Source organism: Alexandromys fortis, unplaced genomic scaffold, assembly GCF_014885135.2.
Source record: "Alexandromys fortis isolate MF-2015 unplaced genomic scaffold, M_Fortis_MF-2015_v1.1 scaffold_346, whole genome shotgun sequence".
Taxonomy (NCBI): Eukaryota; Metazoa; Chordata; class Mammalia; order Rodentia; family Cricetidae; genus Alexandromys; species Alexandromys fortis.
Window position 1 is genome coordinate 238412 of NW_026068225.1, and position 10283 is coordinate 248694.

Here is a 10283-nt window from a genome sequence, read left to right on the forward strand (position 1 = left end):
CTTTTAACATTCTAGAACAAAGTGTTAAAATGCCACATACTAGTCAGAAATAATTAAGCCTTGGCTAGTTCATTTCATTCAGAAAGAAACAGCAAAGGAAAAGCAAGAGTTCCTTGACAAAGAAATTCTACTAGGCTAAGAGACAAATAATCCAAAGGGTTATGATTGCCCAAGACAGGATTATTTTTTTCTCCATTAAGTAGCAGCACAGCTTGTTTGACTTACAAAGGAAAGTAGCCGTGGGCAGCTTGGACTTGGACTTGTGTTTGTACAGTCCACTGCAGTGCTGCTCTATGTCACTCAAGTCACATAGGCTGAGGAAAGGACTCTAGAGAACAGGCCTTGAAAACTGCTTTCATTTACTGACGCACGCTTAGTATTTGGCAGAGGATACTACATCGATTGTAACATTTCCCTCCAGACATATTCTGAGAAGAAACAGAGGAGTCTGAGCTCTGGCCCACTGCCAGCTTTAAGAGAGATAGCAGCAAAGGTACCTGGGTCAAGAAAAATAGCTCCAGGCATTTTTCTCCTGGCATCCCTTTCATTCTTTCTCTTTTCAAACAACAATAAACGAACAAACCCACTTCTGTTTCACTTCTGGAGTGAAGGAGACACTGCTACTTGAGGTTATCCAGCCCAAGACTAGGAATGACACCCACAAAGTCACTTCCAACCCTGGCTGTACATCAGAACCATTCAGGTAGGTTTCTATTGTTGTTGTCCAGGGAAATAAATCCAGGGTCTTGTGCATGCTAAGTTGGCGCTCTCCAACAAAGCCACACTGCACGCCCACTCCATCCCTAGAGAACTTTTGAAACCTGGGCTGCAAAACAGACCAGTCAAAAGTGAATGTCTGGAAGGGATTTCAGGTGATTTTAAATGGACAAAAGTCAATATTCGTCCAAGCCAGAGAAGAGAGTAAAAATCTGTTTCCTTCTAGATTCGTGAATTTAACGTAACTTAGAAAATTACCTGGGCACATCTTTACTTTTTTCTTTCCAAATAAATCAGTTTGACCAAAAAGGCAGCAACACTGACAAAATATTATCAAGTAAGAATTGAGCATGTGATTTAAAGTATAGTTTATAGCAAGACATCAGGGGGCAGGCCTAGGACAAGACTATGCAAAAACAATATGCCGGAGGAAGAAACTTTCCTAAGCACAACTTAATTCCTGAGTCTGAAATACTAGCATGGCTAAGACTGAGAGCTACTCTATGGTTTAGCAATGAAAGAGTTGTGAACAGACTCCACATGTTTGTTTTACCTACCTTTCTCCCTGGAGAACTCATACTGGATTTACTCACAAACTGTTCACAGTCACTTAAAAGGAATGCTTCTCTCCCTATTGGGAATTTCACATTGTCTGTGTTCCCTACCTACCCTTACCTCATGTCACAAGAAAAGAAAACAATAGCCAGAAAAAAGTGGCAACCCTAAAGATCTGAAAATGGATAATTGACTAATTTTCATTTCTAATCATGACAGAGCATGAGAATGAAAAGGTAGTAAGCATTCTAGGGTAGCTGTTAGAGCCAGCAGTTAGTCCTCAGCAAACAAGTGTTTAAAAGGTAGGTAAGCCGACTTGGCTCCAGGAACTACTACCTCAAGGAGAAACCAGTTCTGATTAGGTGGCATTTTACCGGTGAAATGAACTTTCCTGCCATGTACAAAATCCAAATCTTGACTATTATAGCAGTAATTGGTATTTTAAAAAGCGCATCTCTCTTTAGAGTAATCAGAAGCAAAACAGATCTTCCAAAAATCCTTTTTATGTATACCCATGTAAGATATTGGTAGCAGGCTTGTTATCAGGAAAATGTAGTTAAGAAAAAAAAGAAAAAGAAAAAAAATGTAGTTAATATTCTAGTCCCTACAAAATGAACTGCAAATGGTGATGAAAGAACAGTCATGTTTCAATCATTCAAAGGAGTTGGAGGCATCTTAAGGACCAAACACAAAAAGTGGGTGTGGTGCCACATGCTGGTAGTGGCAGCACTCAAGAGGCCAAGGCAGGAACAATAAGAGTTCAAGGCCAGCCTGAGCTGCAAAGCAAGGCCTAGGGTTCTTCCTTGGGAACATCACAAACAAACAGCAAAAATGGAGGGTGAGTCAAGAGGATGGAGAGCTTGAGGCCACTCTGGGTAACACAGGAAAACTGCACATGTACGGCACACACAGACAGCAAAACCAGGAAAGCCTCTTCTCTACCTCTACTAGACACTTCTACTTGACAGGTGCGTGGCTTGGGCAACACGAATCAAACATTAACATCTACATGATAACCTCTGTTCTTTGAGTCTAGCTTTCCCCTGCTTGCTACAGAAAGCTAACCCGATTTTTTTCAGGCAAATGCCCGAGGTAGAGGAGCTGAAATGTAGATAGAAAAGGATGGGGGTAGAGGAGCTGAGGAATTAGGCTCATGTCCATGGGCTACCGGGCAATCTTGAATATGCTAATTTTCATATTAGTGGGAGGTAGGATATTTTATATTGACTTATCTGCCTTCATTAAACATCTTTTCCTTACATACATGTAATTCACACACATACCTGACAACTCAGCAACATATTGCAATTCACAGCAACAGTAAGTTTATCCCATAGCTACTTTCAGGTTGTATTTTGTATTGTTCCCTAACCCTTTTCAGGTAGCTATATGTATATTTTCTTTTTTGAGGGCTTTAAGCATATATATCATTTTAATACCTACATCTGCTGGCTCCAAAAAAGCAGCTGCACTAACTACTAGATGTGTTATAACATCTTTATAAACAGAAAGTGCAAGAAACGTTTTTTAAGCCCAAATACAAAGTTAACTAAAGCTCTCATAGCCTACTATGCCACGAATTTAACTTCTAGTACAACACAACAAATGAAATGTTTCTATGCTACCAAGATCTAGGTGGGTGAGTAAATATATTTATAAACATACATCTGTGAAGACATTGAGAAAATAGCTAGACTTCCCATAGAAGTTATTGCATGAACTATCTTCAGTGTACCATGCTGTGTCTAATACACATGCATATACAACTCAATTCTTTACTGATATTTTTACTGAGCCATTTTTTTTCCAAAAAGAAAACAGGCTCATTAAAAACAACAACAAAACTCATTACTGGATTTAAAGTTAATTTTGTAAAAACACTAGAAACTCCATATAAATTCTAGGTATGTCGCCATCTGATAGCATGTCAGAGGTGACTTTCAGCACACTTTTAGTGACCACTTTAGTAATTCGGCTTCCAGAGAAAACACATTTAAGCTTTCTTCCCTGCATAGCATTTTTGTTTCTGAGTGGTTTTTAACCACTACAGTTGGGTTTCTATGACTCTGGGAACAGACCATTCTCTCAGACTGCTGTGACCATGATGCTGAAACCAAAGACTGTCAACAGCAGGATTCCCTTTTCTCATCCTGCTCTTTTCCTATGCAACCATCCAATGACTGCAAACTTGAGACCACAGAGGTTCCAGAGAAGCTTCCAATGAGCCAGAAAACAACGCCTGAGTCACAGCATAGGTTAGCGCAGTAAAGCTCATTTCCTGAGACTGCAGTCTCAAAGTGTCTCTGTCAAGAAGGGCAGACTTTGTTGGGCAGTGGCAGTGTACGCCTTTAATCCTAGCACTAGGGAGGCAGACAGTCAGGTCTCTGTGAGTTTAAGGTCAGCTTGGTCTACACAGAGAAGCCCTGTCTCGAGAAAAAAAGGGTGGGGAGAGATAAATTATATAATGGTGGAAATGAGAATCAAGAAAAAACAGTTTTAAATTAAGTTCTATTCTTTCTCTTCTTTTGGAAGCTCTGTCCTTTTTATTCACTAACAACTTCCCCCAGCCAGGCGGTGGTGGCGCACGCCTTTAATCCTAGTACTCGGGAGGCAGAGGCAGGCAGATCTCCGGGAGTTCGAGGCCAGCCTGGTCTATAAGAGCTAGTTCCAGGACAGGCTCCAAAATCACAGAGAAACCCTGTCTCGAAAACACCCCCCCCCAAAAAAAAAAAAAAACCTTCCCCTAATGTTTACATGACAAAATCTACTTACTCTACCTTTGGATATCTAACTACAATACAAGTCCCTGGCTCCTTAGAACCCTTCCATTTCCCTAGGCCTCACTTAGCAACAGATACCATTATATTGCATGACAACTTGGAATCTACTCTCTTGGAAGGGTACTGACTTGGGATAACTAGAGCACAGCTCATTCTCTACCATCTTCGCCTCAATCCAGAACTAGTGTAAGTTTTTCAGTCTGATTATTTTAAGTCACCAGGGGCTTAAATAAAGCATTATGAATCTGACAACTCCAGCCTCAAAAAACTTCAATGAGAGAGAGGCTGGTAACAGCTGCTAAGAGACTACAAACACACAAAATTGACAATTGATTTTCCTGTAAGAAAAGCAGTAAGAATGGGATCAACCAATTCATCTTTAAGCACAAAATTATATGAGAAGTGGTAGAGATAGAGATGCAATAAAGAGAGTAAAATGATCATAAGCTGCAGGTGTCGCTCAGTGGTTAAAGTGTGCGTTTGTCTGACGTGTAGGACCTCAGTACAAGAACCTTTTATGATTTCAACAATATGATATATAGCCACACAAGAGAAATTCCTGAAAACTTAGTAGCCACATCACGGGAATTTTCCACTTAAACTTAAAATACAGCTGTCTCAAAACAAACAAACAAAACCCCAACATTTCAAGCAGCAAGCTTTTTACTTCCTTGGGAGTATTTTTGGCTCAGCCTGTCTAACTATCATGGTTTCACAGCTTTAGCAAAAAGCTCACAGCCTGGGACACAGTATAGAGTGGAAAAGGAAGGACTGCTTTAAAATATGTAGAATCTGAGGTAAGGCCAATAAAATGAGCCTCAAATATTTGTCTCATTCTCCTTCTGTATCTTTTACTATGCCACAACAGATCTAATAAATGGCTTCAAGGGCACTAGTAACTGACCCTCAAAGGTTTAAAAAAGAAAATTCAAAATCTAATATTTCCTGTACACAATTCAACATGGCCTCGAATCTCTTCATATTTTTCATATGTGTTAGGGTATTTCCTCTCTTCTAAGATCTGGGCTCACCACTGACTAAAGTATGACAGTGACCCCATGATGATTGTAGGTCTGGCCTTTAAGAAGATCAGATCTTTTACCCAGCTTTTAGCAGTCTATTAAGAGCTGCCATATTAAGAACCCCAACTATGTGCCAGGCAGTGGTGATGCATGCCTTAAATCCCAATACTTGGGAGGCTGAGACAGTAGATCTCTGAGTTAGAGCCCAGCCTGGTCTACAGAGCTAGTTTCTAGGACAGCCAGAGCTATAGAAACCCTATTTTGAAAGACCCAAACTCCTTGAAACTCAATGGAAAGGCTAAAGCCAGCTTTTCAGGTCTCCTCACATTAGGCATGCATGACATAATCATGGACCTTCCAGACCAGTTCAACCACCTGCCCCTTCTTCTTTAACCTCTAACTTTTTACAAAGTCAAGATTTATAAAATGGTTGTTAAGCCACTTTAAACTTTAGGGTACTTTGTTATGCATCAATAGATAGCCAGAAAAAAAGATTCATTTTAAAATAGTAACTCACCCAACTTACTCACAATTAGACATTCCAATGGGCAACTCTTTTGAGTGATGTGGGAGTGATTTCTTACTAATAAAGAAACTGCCTAGGCCCATTTGATAGGCCAACCCTTAGGTAGGCAGAGAAAACAGAACAGGATGCTGGGAGAAAGAAGCCCAGTCAGGAGTTGCCATGATTTTCCCACTCCAGACAGACGCAGGTTAAGATCTTCTCTGGTAAGCCAGCTCGTGGGCTACACAGATTATTAGAAATGGGTTAGATTAATATGTAAGAGCTAGCCAATAAGAGGCTACAGATAACGGGCCAGGCAATGTTTAAAAGAATACAGTTTCCGTGTAATTATTTCAGGCATAAGCTAGCCATGCGGGCGGCCGGGTGCCGGGGACGCAGCCCCGCCGCTCTCATCACTACATTTGAGTAAGTGGGCAAGATTCCTACTCAAGTCTGCATAGAGACCAACTACAAGACTCTTTGAAGAAATCTGCTAATAACTTACTCTTGGGTTATACTAAATTTTACTTATGTCTATGGTTGTTTTGCCTGCATTTATGTCTTTGTACAATGTGCATGTCTGTATCTGAAGAGGTCAGAAGAGAGCTCTGAATCCTCTGGGATTATAATAACAAGTGTGAGCTGTAATGTAGGTGTAGGAAAGCAAATCTAGGTCCTCGTGAAGAATAGTCAGTGCTTTAACCATCTCTCCAGCCTCTGCCCTTGATTGCAAGTTCACTAAAAGTAGAAATATTACTGGATACTGTACAGAAAGTAAATGTGACAACTGGAGGTAGTCAGGACTTTGGAATTGGATTGGTAAATAAGAGCTGTAAAGTTATATACCCTTAGGCTCATCAGCTTTCTCATCTACAAAACGTGCCATAATTACACTCACTGAAGGCACTAGAGGCTATGCAGAGAAATCTGGTGTGAGACTATCTATGAAGAGACGAAGTGTGTCCTTCTCTCTGAGATGAAGGTAACAATAATCCCAACAGACTGATGCGAGGATTAGATAAATTAAGAAACCGTGTCTGGCACATAAACACCCAAAAAAGTTGGCTGTTTTTCTTGTAGTCTTATCACCTCAGGAATATTTGATGTAACTGCAGTCATGCTAGTAGAGCACACAGTATAGGTAAGTCCTTCTTTAGAACTCTCTCTATAGTAAAAAGTGCAAGCTCTCTGAAAAATCATGTCTCAGACTCCCAACAAGTAGGTTTGAGACTCTCAGGAATGGGAAGCCATGCTGGGCATGGTGGAGCACACCTTTAATACTAATACTCAGGATGCAGAGGCAGCAGATCTCTATGAATTCAAGGATAGCCTGGCATATGTAGTAAGTTCTAGGACATTCAGAGCTACCTAGAGAGACCCTGTCTCTCAAAAAAAAAAAAAAAAAAAGAAAAGAAAAGAAACAAAAAAACCCCCCCAAATCCCAAAAGAATGGGAAGCCACAACTAACTAAAGCTGGTTTTGTTTTACAAATTCCAACCACATTGTCACATTGTCAGGTACCAAAAGTATTTAACATTTTTTAATGGACATAGTTTCCTATATATTACCTACCAGTGAAGATAAGTAGTTGCATATGTTTCTAGGAGATACTTTAACTTCTGGCATTATGGAATAATTCATATCCTAAAATTCATGGTATTAAATTATGGTGTTGGTCACATGGGACGCTCAATATAGATTACCTTATGCACCTAAAGTTCCTCCACAGGAACTACTGAGTAAACACAGATAACAAGCATTAGAAAAGCACCCTGCTACACACACTATGCTCTGCCTTCCCAAGTTAGCTTTGCTGTATTTGAGCTACTGGAGATCTTGTAACTGTGTTAAGAAGTATTTCTGATATAGAAGGGGAAGGATGTGAGATTAGATTTTTTTGCTTTTTCGAGACAGGGTTTCTCCGTGGTTTTGGATCCTGTCCTGGAACTAGCTCTTGTAGACCAGGCTGGTCTCGAACTCACAGAGATCCGCCTGCCTCTGCCTTCCAAGTGCTGGGATTAAAGGCGTGCGCCACCACCGCCCGGCTATAAAAAAAAATTTTTATATCCTCTGTAAAGATAATGTAGATTTCAGGTAATTGTGTGTCTTTCTAGTATTGCAGTGTATCATCTGAGAAAAGACGGTCTAACACAACTGAAATGGTTGATCTGTACAGACACCTCTAAAGGTTTTAGGTCACTTAAAATAATTTTAATTTTTTAAATTAAACTGTCCTTAGCAATAATTCTTTGTAATGTAACAAGCTCAGGTATTCTAACATATGCACACTTTTCAACTCTGGCCTGTCCTGAGGAAGAAAGCCTACTTACTATCTTAAGTAAAACACCAGCCTGGGAAAAAGCACCATTTAAAAATCCTGCTCTGAAGACCAGGAAAAACACTAGAAAGCAGAGAAGCAAAAACACTGAGAATTAATCACAATGCTTGGCAAACTCCAATGCTTTCAATCAATCCCTAAATGACATCTATTAGCAAAACCTCAAACAGTGCACAGCTGAAATGATTCAGTTATGTGCAGCCAAGTTCTCTCTCAAGTAACAGGTCCCAGATCAACCAAAAACCCATTATGACTAAGTGTAATGTGCTCTGATTCAAACAGACTTAACTTAGATGAATATTCTGAAACTTTACAATGAGGATCATCAATTTTTCAGAGGCGATATCACATAAAACACAGTAATATCTTATTAGAAGGCAACTTTAAGAACAAAACAGTGGTCAGTGGGGTAACAAATGCCTTTAGTCCCAGCACTTGAGAGGCAGAGGCAAAGAGATCTCTTGTGAGTTCCAGGCCAGTATGACCTACATAGGGAGTTCTAGACTAGACAGAGTTACACAGTGAGACCCTATCAGAAAACAAATAAATAAAAAACAAAAGTAAAAAAACAACAACAAAAAATAGCAAAACTAAACCAAACCAAAAGAACCAAAGACATGTCTTATGTGGAGACAGTAACTCATCCTATCTTTATCTACACTAGGACTCATAACAACAAATCAAACTCATTGTACTGCATTAGCATAGTCTAGTAAACCACCCAAATGAAACTCTGAAGCCCACGTATTTCCAAATGGGGAAGAATCACATTCTCCTCTTACAGGGATTTCTATGAAAACATTTAGCATTTCACATGTCTCCACACCTTGTATAACACTAAGAATGAATCTTCCCTAAGTAAATATGTAATAGTCCAACATGTATTTTAACAAATTACACAATAGCAGTTATATAAGTATGGGCCTAAGAAAAATTTGAAATCTTGACATTTTACTATCTATGATTTAACACATCCAAAAGAAAAAGATTAGAGGTGTTTTTTTTTTTTTTTTTTTTTTTTTTTTTTCTGGTCTAAATAAGGACAGAGTGAATTTACCTAAGAAGATTAAAATAAAGGGAAAAAAACAGGTATCTAATCTAGAAAAACAGTACATCTGATAAGAATCAAAACATCTTTTGTTATGTTTTTTTTTTGAGACAGTCTCACATAGCCTTGGCTATCCTCAAACTTTTTGTAGCCAAGGATAAATCTGAACTCCTGAGCCTTATCTTCACTTTCCTTCCTAAGTGCTAGGATACAGGCAAGAGTCACCACAACCAGTAATAACTATCCATAACAGAAATTACTCTTTAATCCTAGGAGGTTAAGTTCATTTATGCCATTATTATGCAAATCACTTTAAGCAAGATCAGAAATGGCAAAACTTACAAAAGCATTAACTTTTTGAATAGGGTACCCATTTAACTCCACACTGTTATAAGTGGGATTTTTTTCTTATAAGAGATGTTTTGTTATAAACAACTACTATGCTAAACTTAATCTACTTATACCTTTTGGGCGAGGGCAAATCATAATCCAGCTTCTTTTTGGCTTATAACCCATTCTACTTTCCTTTCTGGAATGGGAATCAAGCAGAAGAAAGACCAAGAGGGTTTATGGGGATCTAGGAAAAGATGACACACTCTTCTCAAGTATCCAATGCAGATGTGACTATGAATTTAAGGCCTCAATCACACTATGCTAAAGGTGAAATAGTAGGAGTAATAATTTAGAGTCAACCTTCCAAAAGTAAGCTGAAGATGGCAAACCTTTGACACCTTCCACAGTATTTTCAGGCTTTGTTAGCCAAGTACTCAACTTTATCATCATAGTACAAAGAAACCATAAACAATAGCTAAACAAATAGGTGTTAGGGTATACTTTTCTTCATATTTGATTTTAGGGCCATGGTTTGCTGAACCCTGATTTAACTCATAAACCCTAGGGATCTGCTTTGTTGAGGGCTACTCTCAAAGTCAGTGATTTACCTGGCAATAGCTTGCTGTTTCTTTCCTAACTCAGCTATGAAGATATTTTAGTATTTTAAGTTCTTTTCCATTGTAGCCTCATGTAAAAAGCTCCATTTCCAAAGATTGCTCAGTAATGATTCACTGAATATTCCTTGAATAAATAAGTATACAAATAAGGAAAAGAACATAGTTGGAAGAGAAAAGTAAATTATGCCTGCTTACCTATAGGATGTCAACTCTTTCTTATTAAGAGGTTTTCTACATTAAGCAGTCTTTCCTTACTAGGCAATGATAGCAAATGCCTTTAGTCCTAGCAAAGGCAGGAGATCTCTGAGTATGAGGCCAACCTGGTTTACAGAGCAAGTTCCAAGACAGCAAGAACGACACAGAGAAAC